This window comes from Melanotaenia boesemani, chromosome 6 (genome assembly GCF_017639745.1).
Source record: "Melanotaenia boesemani isolate fMelBoe1 chromosome 6, fMelBoe1.pri, whole genome shotgun sequence".
Taxonomy (NCBI): domain Eukaryota; kingdom Metazoa; phylum Chordata; class Actinopteri; order Atheriniformes; family Melanotaeniidae; genus Melanotaenia; species Melanotaenia boesemani.
The window spans coordinates 30,734,542-30,748,952 of record NC_055687.1 but is presented as its reverse complement, the minus strand read 5'-3'; the positions used below and the strand labels follow the sequence as shown (position 1 = coordinate 30,748,952).

At 38.1% G+C, this 14,411-nt stretch overlaps 1 long non-coding RNA gene across 1 annotated transcript; it reads right to left on the bottom strand.

Annotated features, from left to right (window-relative positions):
- Positions 1-389: 389 nt before the first annotated feature.
- LOC121642237 lies at positions 390-14,411 on the bottom strand. Its single transcript, XR_006010861.1, has 3 exons — positions 14,353-14,411; positions 13,925-14,278; positions 390-400 (listed from the first exon to the last, which is right to left on the bottom strand). It is a non-coding gene; the product is annotated as an uncharacterized LOC121642237 (long non-coding RNA).

Here is a 14,411-nt window from a genome sequence, read left to right as displayed (position 1 = left end):
ATTGTTGATTTAGAAGCTGTAAGAGTAAAGAATACTTTTAAAAAAATTCCTGGTCTCAGACAGTGATCTGGGACATCCCCAGAATGTAAACACTTGATAATGTCAGTTCAAATCTGTCCATCTCTCTGTTACTTCTTGAGTTACGTTGCTAACAGACAGACAGACAAACCAAGAATGCAGCAGAATGAATGCAGAACAAGCTTTGGCTATGCTCCAAAAAATGAATGAGGAAGACTCAGATGGGGGAAAAATGATTAGCTCCTCTTACTACAATACGACCAAGTTAGGAGTAGACATCCTTGACAAGAGGCAGTGTTCATCCCAAGCTGCAAGCTTTGTCTATTTCTGAATGATAAAAAGAGATTAAAAGGGAGCAAAAAATGGCCTCTGTAAACACCACCTTTATCATTTTTATGCTGTGTTGGCAGGGTGTCAAAATAACCCCTCTGGTGGTTCTAAGGTTTATATATATATATATATATATATATATATATATATATATATATATATATATATATATATATATGAATAATCATGATTAATCACCATTCGCCACTGTGCCTGAAATTTGCTCATTTTTACTGTAAGCGAGTACATACAAATATTTAGTTTTGACTGACCTGAACACTATTTCATTTCCTTCCAGGGAGAACACTGAGGGAATTATTTGTGGCTTTATCCTCACATTGGAGAACAACATTTGCTTAGTCATGTCTGCATTTAGAAAAGTTTGAACTTCTTCCCTGGAGAAATAAAGGAGGAATTCAAACAGAGCGCAAAGCTAAAGGCTACTGAAAGTGAAGCCACAGAAAGCGAATTTTTACCACACGTGTGACTTACTAAATAAAGTCTTTAGGAAAACAAACTAGCAAAACACACTGCCTAATGTAACAGTTCCTTTGTGGATGTATTGTGAGCAACCAGCTCCTGTGTATTTAGCTTTTCTCTTAGTCATAACCAAAATATATTATTTGACAAATATTTCACAGATGAATATCTGACCTGATAATGATGCTAAATGAAAAGCAGCTGGAAATCAAAGTTGTAGAGCAAGTGATTTACTATCAAACCAATAAAACACACACTGCAGTCACATGGATATTTATCCACCTAAAAATGTTCCTCATCACTTGTAAGTTAAACATCCACAAAACAAAGAACAAAGAATTAACATAATGTAATTCATATGATCTCATTCATTCCAGAAAACATTTGTTCTCCACAAAAGCGGAAACCTGAGAACTTAAAATCTGTGCTGTCATGACAGCATAAACAAAGCTGCAGCATGTTTGAGATGAAGCAGCTCTACTTGAGATGAATAAGTGACATTTGACTCTGTGTGTGTGTGTGTGTGTGTGTGTCCATTCTCCTGCCAGACTGTTTCCAGACTGTTTTTATGATGAACTTTCATGATAATGTGATGACGAGACTATGTTTCTTACAGTTTTGGAGGAAACAGAGTTAGGACTGTTTGAGAGGCATTGTTCGACATAGTAGTTTTCCTGGTGTTATGTTTGATCTTAAAGCATCCCAAACAAGCTGCTCTCAGTTCAGGTGTATTATAAATCAGACCAAAAACACAGAACATAAGCTTCTGTGGCATCTAGGTTATGGTAAACACCACACGGTATCACTGAAATCCATAAATAATTACCAAAAGTGAAGAGCTTGGACATGCGTGTATGTACAGTGTTCTTCTGTCCTCATTTTGGGGGAGGCCCAAATAAGTTTTATTGATGTAAACAACTTGAATCAGCAGCAATAAGAGTGTTGCAACATCACATGCAGGCATGTATAACTTGACTTATCAACTGGCATGAGCACTAAGTATGTGAATATTACCCATTATTGCTTTTTTCTTTTCCCATGCTGCATTAACACAAACAGGTTATTAAATTTTAATGAAACAATTTAAACTATTGGTTAAAAGACTGTACACTTTAACTCTTACAAAACATGCATATATCTTTACCTCCTCACAAACTGGTATTTTTAAAAGAAGTGTAATGAGAATGTGTGCACCTAATTCATTCTTCAGACCATGTGTGTGCTAGTTTTTATAGTAACGTAACCCTGTTGAGCTGGAAACAGACAGAAAACATAATTTTCCATTTAAAAAAACTGATGTTTGTAATAGTGATGTTTTGTTTTTTGTTTTTTTTTTGGTTTTGGTTTTGTTTTTTGTTTTGTTTTTTTTAATATAATGTTGTTTCTCTGTTCATATTTATAATATACTTTCATTGTGGGCCCTCTACAAAACTGCAGACATGGATGTTGGTTGACTAAATTGCTTGGGAAGACCTCACTAATGGATGCTAAAAGATAGTTTCCTTTATTCAGAGTTGTGATTTTCTAGCACAAAATAGTTGAATAATATAAGACAGCAAACATACTATGATCGATCTGTGTATCACCATCCGCTTTCTGATCAACATCTCCACTTAATGTTGTCTCCTGCAGGCTGTGTAGGCTGTGTCCAGCAAGTGCACATGATCAGTAAATTTCATGTAACTGAATGATGTGTGCATATTTTTTATAAATCTTGCAAAAAGAATTCATACAATTATTTCTGCCCATGTGCACATGCACAGTTGTAGCCAATAAACTACACACAGTTTTATGCATCTTTCCCCTAAAATTGTTGGTGGTAATAAAAACATCAATAAATACTTAATGTAAATACACATGTATTTGTAAGACAGAATTTGTAGCTATTTTCCCAAATATATTTGCCTTGGGTGTAGGGATGGTCAGCGGCTGGGCTCATGTTCAGAAAGAGGGTGTGTCTGTACCACCTATGAAAGCAGATTAGAGTGAGGTTTTGCCAAATTACTTGTATGTTTACTCCAACACATCTGGAACATGTGTCTGTTTGCCAAGTGACTGAGAGATAAACATGAGATGTTTCAGTTTTAATCATTTCATCTAAGAATGATGGATGCACAGCAACCAGATTTGGGATTTTGAAGGACGAAATGTGTTTTGTAGATGTGCTATCAAGCATATTTCATATTGTAAGTGATTATATGATTTTTGTGCAAGTTCAAGCATGATAATGGTAAAGTGGAGATAATAAAAGAAAAAAGCCAAACAAAATATGACATATTCTATAGCCAAGAAGCTAAAATCAGTCTATATGGTCTAAAGGAGGCAAATTGCATATTTTTGTCTGGGTATCCAGCACAGTTTTTAGGTGACTGATACCAAACTTTTTTGGAAAAGTTCCAGGGTGAAGATGTCCTTTTTTTTGTATGTGTAGACTAAAAAAACTGGGGTTTTTAGCTTGAAACCCAGTTTGTGTGTTGCTGTCTACTTGGTTTGAAAAAGAACAATATGTACAGATCACCTCTTTGTTAACACGTCAATAGTGGACCAAGCTTCGCTAGGGCTAATGCTAACCCTGCTAATAGGATTTCTTAAATTTGCAAATTAATGTAGAGCTCCTTTCTGGAATGGAGGCATCAGAATTGGTTCATTTGCCATTTAAAACAACACTCAAAAGACAAAAATCCCAACAACAATGTAGGAATGTTTCCCACTGTTCCGTGGTGAAGACAGGACAGGACTTTTCAACACTGAAGTAACCATTAAAAATAAACATAAAAATTGCACAGGCCCAACAAATATCTGAAAAAAAAGAAAACGTAGATTATTGCAAACTGATTGCAATCTGATAAAACTACCAATAAAAATGAACATATCTGAAACTAATTAAGTATCTGAAAGCAAACTTCCAAAGCAATGTTCTCCTAATCAGCTCAAACTATTATTCAAATATTATCAGTAAAAAAAACATTGCACAGTGATAATAAATAAAGTGTGAAGACTTAAGGCATGAGCTGATCCTAAGGCTAACTGTAACAATAACGATAACAATAAGGGGTTCACAGTTATTTGAAAGTAGCAGCAAAGTTGCATACAAGTTTACCTTCAGGGCTCTAAATGAACTGAACTGAGCCAGTGTGGCTGGTAATTTCCTAAAATTAGCAGCCATTCAGAATTTCCACTTCCCAAATTTTTTTAGGGTAACTAAGCCGGACAACTTCATAAAAATCATTCATGCTTTTTCGAACTCTTTTTACTGACATTGTTCACGAAAAAGCCAAACAACAACATTGTTATCAATGTTATCTTTTCCATACAGGAACAGTAATTTTTGCTCTTAACATAAATACAATGATTTTATTAAACTTGACCTTAGATGACTTCTTTTCATTGACATTACTTAAATAAGAACACTTTTGGCCGTTCAACATTTTAGAATATTTGAACAGAAGTAAAAGAAAAAGTCAAGTAAAAATAAATAAATAATAAAGAAAATATATTCAGGCTGACTTAGGGCAGTTTCTGGTATTTCAAAGTTTCCACCTTTATTTGTCCCATCAACAAAACACTTTTTATGTGTAGGTGTAGCCATTTTGTATTAAATGTAATCTTTTTCTTTGTTTCACTTCCTCTTTTATCGTCAACATTTACCCCTCATTCGTTTCTTTTCTTGTAACCAGCCTTGTTCTTCACAGACGAACACATTTATTTTCCTTCTACATGTCAATTAATTTAAATTTCACTCCTCATTCAGCAGCACTTTTTTCAGGCAGTATTGCCTTAAAAACAACAATGCTACATTAACCACAAAGACATTGGTTGCATGACACCTCATGGAATAGTATCAATGGGAAATGTAGTAATACCACTACTAGGATAAATAACCAAAATAAATGCTTCATTCATCACCTCCCACACTGGACAGTAAGATTTCATATACCCCCTCCAAAAAATTAATTTTACCCACATTTGGCAGGTTTTAATACAGATCACTTCTTAGTCTGGTATCTCTGCTTTGCAGATACTTTAGGAATTTTTATTCATGCTGCAAAAAGGGAGGGGGAAATGGTTCTTCAAAATAAAAAAGGGACCTGTGTTTATGTGTATTTGTATCATACATATGGAACATAAAACATTGTACGGTCTGACACCATTTTATTTCAGGATGAACTCTAAACTCTCATATGGGGTATCATTTACTGCTCAGCATCTGAATAGTTTTCAGAGAAATTAAAATTGAAGTGAATTAATTATCTAAATTATAGTGTGCCAGAAGTACAGTTCCACTCATTTAGGAACCGCAGACAAGAGAATCTGTCAAGGCTGGATTCAAGTCTCATTTTTAAGTCTCAGCGGGAGAGTCTAGGGAAATTTCTCTCGACTTTGCCCACACTTCCTGTTTAGTCCTGCCTCCATGAAGGACACAAACCTAAAACATCTATCGGTATGAAAAACAGCTTCAACTCATCAGCACAGCCCCAGGAAAATGTAAGCGGCTGGTTAATAAAATGTCTGTTATTATGCTTTACATCCCTCATGTCAGCCATGATTAAAGGAAACAAGCACTTGTCTTAATGATGAGCAGCCAAAAATAATAATCAGTGAAGATGATTCATTATCATTGATGCAACAGATGTGTCAGACATTTGCTTAATATAAATCCTTACCAGACTTTACACCAGAGGTATTCATGCTTTCCATTTCACTGAAAAAAAAATTAATCTTTTTGTCTCTGTTGTGAGTGGACCTGCATTACAGTAACTCGCCAACCTGAGACAGTGCAGTGAAAACCTTCCTTGGTGCAGGCAGCCATTGTTTCCTCCATTGTTCTCCCTGGTGATTTAAATAAAGAGAGACTCTAAAGCCACACTGCTCTAAATATGTATTTCTACTTTGCTAATTAGAGACTGTCTCTCAAGCGGGCACCTAGCCCAGGATGAGGGACGGCTAAATATACCAAAACAAAAACAAAGCTTCCAAATGGAAAATTATAAACATTTAGAGAGTCATGGACAAAATTGAATATATAACTGGTAAGGTGACTTTTTGTGTGTTTGTTTTACTGGAGGAAAAGCACAGCAGTGACAGGAGTCTGTGGTTTGGTTCCATGCTTTGAGAATCTGACTGTAGAGCTAAAGCTGTCAGTGATTTTTAAAAAGCAGGAAAGGTTGAAGCCCACACGAAACATTCATTCACCGTGTTTTACAGAGGCTCAGTTTAGTCGGCCAAATGTGAAACTTCCCCTAATTCAGTTTACATGTGCACATTTTTCTTTCACGTTATTATCCAAGAAGTTAAGCATTTTCATTGGAAACCAGTAGACATGATTAACCCAGGATACTTTGGTAGCTTCTGGTAACTTTCACTATTGTTAAGAAGAAAGCCAGTTATCTACACGTAAGACTAAGTGATACTGCCAATTATGTTTCTAGTCATCTGATGAATATAGATTCAATTATCTCACTTTCAATCTTTATTTTTTCAACTTTCTCAAACTTTTTTCAACATACCTACTTCATCCAAATTAAGGCTGTTACATACTCGGCAGAACAAAGTGAAGCAATTTTGTTCTTGCCGAGTTAATTTGGGCCTGCTTTGTGAGTTCTTACAGCTTGTTTTCAACATATCAGCTGGGCAGAATTTTTTCCTCAGGTGGAATCTGAGAACAATTGTGTGACTGGTTGGAAAATTGAGGTTGGCGTGGTTAATGTGGAAAAGCATGAAGTGGAAAGTTATTGAGTTAAAATATCAAATAAAAAGGCTGAACAACTGTTTGATTTCTTTAGGAACAGCTGTAACAACTAATACCTCCAACATCCAAATGTGGACTTTTTCTCTAGTTAAATGTGATGCAGCAGGTAGTTTGTAATGAAATGCTGTGACAGTGTTGCCTCATGCTGTTATTTTTGTGCAGTGACATGAAAAATCTGTTGAAGTCATCTGTGAACATGAACCAGCAGATGGAGATTTTCTGACATCTTCATGGTTTGCTGTCAGACTGGGTTGTACAGACATACAAACTGTGTTGCATCACACCAGGTGGTAAAAACTTTGACATCAAGGACAAACATTACCTTATTAACCTGACCACTTTAAAGTTACACTACTTAATTTTTTTCTCTTTAAAACTCTTTTGACTTTGATGGCACACTGACATTTTATTTTTTTTAAGCTGTTGTTGTCCAGCAGCACCCAAGGTTGAAAGAAACAGACTTCACAACTTTTTTTTTTCCTTCTCAGTGCATCACTTTACTGCAGGATTTTGCTTTATGGCACCACATTACATGCTAGCAACTGGATGGGAATACAATGGCTATTTTGAACGCACAGCTTGGTTGTTTTAAAAAAGACACCCAAGAGGACGTTATCAGACAAAGCAAGGAAAAGACAGACAGAAAAACGGACAGAACAAAAAATAAGGGTCAACATTTGACTGAACTTTACTGGCTGGACAGAACTCAAAGAGACAGGATGCTGGATTAGTCATCTTTAAGGAAAACCTCAGTGTGAAAATCTACCAAATTTCAGTAGTGTGACTTTAAGCAGCAATTTCCTTAGTGTTGCCTTATTCACCCAAATTTCTGCCTTTTGTGGATTCTGTCCACTGTTTTTGTGCATTTATCTGTGACCTTGGTTAAGTATTAAAATTTTGAGATCAGAACTGCTAGTTTAGGGTTGAAAGAAATTGTGACCTTTGGTGAGAGACCAAACTCTTTAAAAAAAACAAACAAACAAACAAATCCTGTTTACATTGCAAATAATATGATATCCATCATGATCATGTGCAACAAACACTGATAAGTGCACCTTCCGTTTATCATGAGGCCTTAGATAAGTACATTATCAGGTGAAATGTGACATTCTTTTGAACTGGATGCATTCTTGCAGCCCAGCGCCAGACTCTTCTGAAATGCAACTCAGGAAAGTTGGCGCTGCGTGATGAAGACATTCTTAGCAGGAGCATTCCAGAGTCTGTAATTTTGTGCAAATACACCAAATCTCTCATCTAACACATTCATTCAGATGAAACTACAGGGCATGCTTTAGATTTTTTAAATATCTTTGCATACATTCTGAATCAAACAGCAAGAGCAGCAGCTAAGATAAGCATATATACAATCTAAATGATAATCAATTAATTTACTCCTCCAGCATGATTATACTGATATTGGGGCGTAAGTCGACAATCATCAGCCCTCACTCGTGCTGCTCTTATATCTCAAATGCAAGTGCTCTGAATCAGCCTTCAGGAAGGTGAAATGTTTTACTGCTAACATACCCCCCCCCCCCCCCCCCCACTGACCTCAAATGACTCCTTCACTCTCTGCAAAAAATAAGCCTTCCTTCTTAGAGCTGTCAGTGACACTGATCAATGGCACATCTGACACATCTGGGAACTGAATATGGATAAAGTGCCGTATTTTTATGAGCATTTTCCTCTGTCAAGGGCTGAAGAATGAAAGCTATGCCACAAGTCCTACCTGGCAGGTTCAGACTGTTGAAATATGTGGCCAATAGAGCAAGGGAAAACTAAGAGTGGTGCTGATATCAAGCTGTGTTAATGGTTTTGGTCAATCTGCCATTGCAAGCTACTGGCTGGGTGTTATAACTGCAGGCTGTTACTATAATAATAAATTCTCTGAAAAAAAAAAGAAAAAAAAAAACAAAACAACCTGCTGTCTGGATGGAGATACTGCAGCTGCACATGCATTCCACAAGATAAAGTGAAATAAGACAGATGGTTAAAGTACTAATGTAAACTGATTTTTCTACTACACCTTTCTAATTTGGAGATAATGTCTGAACTGATTAACTGCATGCTCCGAAACAAGTTAGTAATTATCAGAAGCTATTTATCTTCTTGTGATGAGAAAATAGTGATTTGTGCTTCTTGGTTCAATGCAAGATTAATTCAGATGCACAACAAAGAGCTGGATGGAGATGAAGGACAGTACATACAGCTGACTGTGCAGATAGATAGGAGGCCACTGGTTTGGGTTACAAATGGGGCTACAGTGACACTCAGAGAAGTGGCCCCCTGCCTCCGAGAGAAGTGTTACACCGGAGTTTCTCCACTCCTATAACATCCCAGCGGACATAACAAGGTGACCCGGCTCACTGTGGATTACATTCTCTATGGACGTACGACAAAGGCAGTGTAGGAAAAGAAAGCAAAAGCGAGGCTGCAAGGCTGGCCCGCTAGCAAGGCTAAAACAATGATTCTCAGTGTTTTCCTAACAATACCAGTCCCTTATCAATAAAATTAATAATTTGAGGCCACAGGCTGCGACAAATAAGCTTGTTTAGAACAGTTGCGTTCTACTGATCACAGAAACCTGGCTTCACCCACTGATTCCAGACTCCACTATCAGCCAACATTGCACAGCACCAGGACAGGACCAGTGACTCCGGTAAGCGCAATAGAGGTGGACTGTGTGTGTGTGTAAATCACAACTGGTGTACAAATACAGTGACTGTGGACAGCCACTGCTGTCCTGACTTGGAGTGTGTGACTGTTAAATGCCGACCCACCTTCCCAGAGAGTTTACTGCAGTCCTGATCACCATATTTCAATGAATACAGGCCAGCAGCATTGACCCCTGTGTTGATGGAACCACATTCATTCATCTCCCCATGTTTGACCGACATAAGTTTGCCTACAGAGCCAATAGGGCTACTGAGGATGCTGTGGCCACCGCTCTCCATGCTGTCCTGCCCCACCTGGAGCAAAAAGGGAGCTATTCCAGCTCTGCTTTCAATACCATTCTCCCCCACAGACTGGTAAACAAACTGTTAGACATTGAACTTCCATATTCTACCTGCCTTTGGATCAAAGACTTCCTGAGCTACCACCCACAGAGGGTGTGTGTGGGCCCTCACCTCTCCACAACCATCAGCATCAGCACTGGCTCCCCACAGAGCTGTGCTGAGCCCCCTGCTTTACACTCTCTACACATACAACTGCACTCCCGCCCGCCACAGTAACACCATTGTTAAGTACGTTAATCATGTCAAAATGGTGGGACTCGTCTGGGGGGGGTGCAAATGTGCCTACAGGGATGAGGTAGAGCAGCTGTCAGAGTGGTGCACAAGGAATAACTTGCATCTCAACACTGCAAAAACGAAGGAGCCAGTTGTGGACTTTAGGAAAAAGGCAGATAGTGCTCAACCATTTACCATCAATGGGGCCTGTGTGGAGATGGTAACAGACTTCCAGAATACATTCTTGGGAGTCAATATCAGGGAAGACCTGACATGGGAGACCGACACCACTGAGCTCACTAAGAAGGCCCCTGAAGAGACTCTATTTCCTGAGGGTTCTCAGGAAGAATAACATCCCTGAGAGACTGCTGATGTCTCTCTACCGCTGCGCAGTGGAAAGTATACTGACCTAATGCCTCTGTGTATGGTTCTCCAGCTGCACAGCAGCACAGAAAAAAGAGTGGCACAGGGTTATACAGGTCTCCCAGCGGATTGTTGGTTGCCCTCACCCCTCTCTTAAAGAATTACTCAACCTTAACTGTCTGAAAAACATTGAGAGGGTTATTCACACCCTGGACACTAACTGGTGGAACGTCTGCCTTCAGGTATACACCTTTCTTTCTTTGAAATACATTTCTCTTTCATGTTTAACCCTGATGCCCCTCTCAGATGTGTTCACACATTCATATACAGTTATGACTCTTTTTTTCTCCTCAACTGGTAATGTAGGTTATTTGTTTTGTATTTTATCCTTTTTTATACCTTCATATTGACACTGAAAGAACTGCACCTTACACTTTTGTTGGACAATACTGCATTTCTACAATGACAACAAAAACTGACTAACTAACTAACTAACTAGCTAACAACGACTAATTTCCATCTTTTGTCCCTAGCCAGGTATATGCACTTAAAGGAATAAAATACAATATCATGAGCAAGGCCAGGCAAGGCAAATTTATTTGTATAGCACATTTTATGTACAACACAATTCAAAGTTCTTTATATAAAACATTAAAAGTATTATAGTGGAGCACAGGAAGGAATAACAAGGGCATTAAAAAGCAAACTTTGAAGAAATAAAAGAAATTAAATAAATGTGGTATTGTCAAATGTGTGGTACATGCAGCCGACAGCCATGTATTCAGACTAAACAGCCTGCTGAATCTTTCCATTCCTCCTCTGATCGGAGGCATCTGATCGCCTTTTACTTTCTGAGTTGCTCTTTGGTCTTACCATGGTGTATAGGGAGATTTCATCCTGGTCATCAGATGTAGATCCAGAATCTTGCTGCACTGGAGCAAACCTGTTCTGTAGTTGCATGTCTGGTTGTTGAAGAGGAGACTTGTTGTTAGTTTTCCTTTGAACATCTGGCCACGACTGCTAGGGAGAGGGGTTGAGGAGGTACTTGGATTGCAGAGCAGATCAGCCAGTCTCATCGCTAATCTCAGCAAACTGGGCTCTGCCTGTTGCTTGTCCTCCCATTTCCCTGTGAGATTATTTACTCTTCGGCATTGCAACAAGAGCATTCCAGGGAGGACTATCAGTGGAAGAGTTATTTGTACACTGTCCTCCTGTTTTCCAGCCATGTTTGTGCTAATTAGCTGTGTGTTTGCAAGATCTTGTCTGCTGTTTTTTTGTTTTTGTTTTTTTATTTAGTTTTTTATTATTATTAATAGTAAAGTTGTATCATTTCCACACAATGCATTTACTTTCACATTCACCTCAAGCTGTTGAATCTTTGTTTCCAGCATGCTGATCTTCTGTAGAAGTTTGTAATAGTCATTTGTAGAGAGAGGGGGGCATCTTGCGGCTAGTTAGCTTTAGCTTCATGAGAAATTGTAGACAAGGCTTCTGCTATTTGTAGGACATGCTGACGTAACACTGACAAGATTGTAAGAGTCTTAAAAAAAATAGTAGCATCCAACCAAATCTACCAAAAAATACAATCCCAGTTATTAATGAATATCCAAGAGCCATTGCCCATAAATTTCTTTAGTAGAAAAATAAGAATATTGGCAGTAAGATTCAAGCAGAAAGGGGAGCAAAGCAATAAAGTGTCAGCAGGGAAACAGAAGCAGGAAGAGAAATACATATCATAGAATATCAAAATACATGGACAACCTATAAGATATATAAGATAATATAGGAACAGAATATAAGACAAGGACAACAGCACACATTTACATCCAAAGGTTGCAGATTAAAGAGGCATTTAGAGAGGAATACGTATAAAAATCTCAAATAATAACAACAAACATCAGTGTTATACATGGTGTTGGTGTTTTTTAACCATTGCTTAAGATTATTTTTAAATGAGGAATATTTTTTAATTTCCCTGATGGTTACAGGTAGGTTGTTCCAGGAATGTGTGCCTCTGAATGACAACCATTTTTACAGAATTTTGTTTTTTTATTTGGATTTCATTTAGTCTCCTCTATTTAATACCCTGGTAATATGGCTATTTTTTTATGAATATAGGTGGTTATTGGTGGAGGTCCATGTCTATTCAGTTCATTTACAAATGAGACATTTGGCTAAGAAAAAATGTATCTACGTGATGTACAGAACAAAAAACAAAAATGTGATGGTGGTTGGATGATGTAAAGAACTTGTTAATAGACTTTCTTTTAAAATTTTACTTTTGACTTTTAAATGTTAAATAGTCACCATCACCGTCGTGGTAGGGCTCTGAGGTCAGGAGATCATACAAGGTTAGTAGTTCCCAGGACTCCACTCATGACTCAGGGAGAGGGAGCTTCCTCCTCAGTAGCCACTAAAGTCTGGAATAGACTTCCTCTTTCTGTAAGGTCTGCCAGAACCTTGAATGATTTTAAATCTCTTTTAAAAACTCATCGTTTTACATCAGCTTTTACTCCAGAGAGCATGATCATTAGGCCAAGTGCCAAGTAGGAATGTGAAAGTGCTATATAAATAAAGGTTGACTGATTGATTTTACAACTCAACATTTCAGACATTCCAAAAATTAGGATGTCAACAGATGATTGGAACCTGTCACGTGTGAGCTGAGGTGAGGACCCAAATGCAGGCGGATCAGGCAGGAGGCAGAATTGGTGCAGATAAAAAGGGTCTATTTTCCCAAAAACACAGGAACAGGGAAACAAACATTACAGGGGATGGACCACATAAGGATCTGACAAGAGCAAACTTAAAACCATGGGCTATTTGTAGACAGAGGGAATAATTAGGAGCAGGTGAAGTGAATGAGAAATCAAACCAGGTGAAGTAACGAGCCAGGAACAGCGAACTAAGCACATGAGGGAAAACAGGAAAACTGAACTAAACATGACAAAACTGAAAACCTAAATCATAATCGTAACAAGCTGAACACAACACCAAAACTATAAACCAAGAACAAGGCATAACAAACCAAAACAGAAAAAAACTAAACAAGAATCAGGAACCAGCACCGTGAACCATGACAGGAACCATTACTTAGGACAGAAGCAGCATCAATGTGAGGCTGAATCTTTGAGCAGCTAATATGGGGGTTGGCTCTCCTGCTCTCAGCGTATATAAGAGAAAACCATTGAACTGTTAAATGTTAAAGAAAGTTTCAAAGGGATTTGGATATAATACAGTGCTGAATATTGTTAAACCATTCAAGTAATCTGGAGGAAATTCAGTATGTAAAGGAAAGAGAACCTTTTGAATTGGCACTTAGTCCGTATCCCAAAATCCAACTTTGTGCTTTTTTATTCATTACGTTTTATTGAAGGTCACAGGTGAGGTGGAGAATATCCCAGCTGGCAGCAGCCAAGAGGTGGGGTACTGGATGGGCTACCAGTCAGGAGCATGAACTATGCACACTCACTCCTACAGGAAAACTATTAACTATGCCTGTGTGACACGAGGTAGTACAACAAACATGAGCAGAGGGGTAGCATTCAATACAAGTGATTTATTTCAACAGATCCATTTTCAGTCCTAAACTGCATTCACTAGCCATGGTACTGCCTCTGGATACTCTGAAAGAAGAAAATATGAGATTAGGAAAGGCTATAAAAAAAAAATCAAGCCTACTGGTGGGGAGCGGGCCTACCTTAACTTAAAAACCAAAAGGAAAATCATCAAATGCTCCCCCACACTCAAACACACACGCAAGCCCCAAGTGATAAAACAACCAATAACCACAAATAAACAAAGGGCCAGATCCCCAACAGTGGCTCACAATTAAAAAAATTAGTTACTAAAAAAACTCCAGAGGCAGCACCAGCCGCTTCTAAACTATGGAGGGAGGAGGGAAGCCCGAACAGGATCAAACAAAATACAATGAGAAATATCTATAAAAACAAACAAAACAAAAACAGTAGCAGGCTGCCCTGCAAGACAATACAAAAAGTTAAAATTAGACATTAGGTTGACTAAGTAGTACAGTGGGAAGAAACCTTCCATTACCAATTCTGCTTTGGATTCCAGTCCCCTCTTAGTCACCTTCCCAGGGAATGAGCTAAAAACTAAGGATACACATTTACTTAAAAGCAAAACAAAGGAACTCATGAGAAAGAAACTTAAAATACACACCTTGCTGAAGCCAAAGTCAACCTGTAGGTGCTGCAATTGTGAAAAGGGTTTTGTGGTCC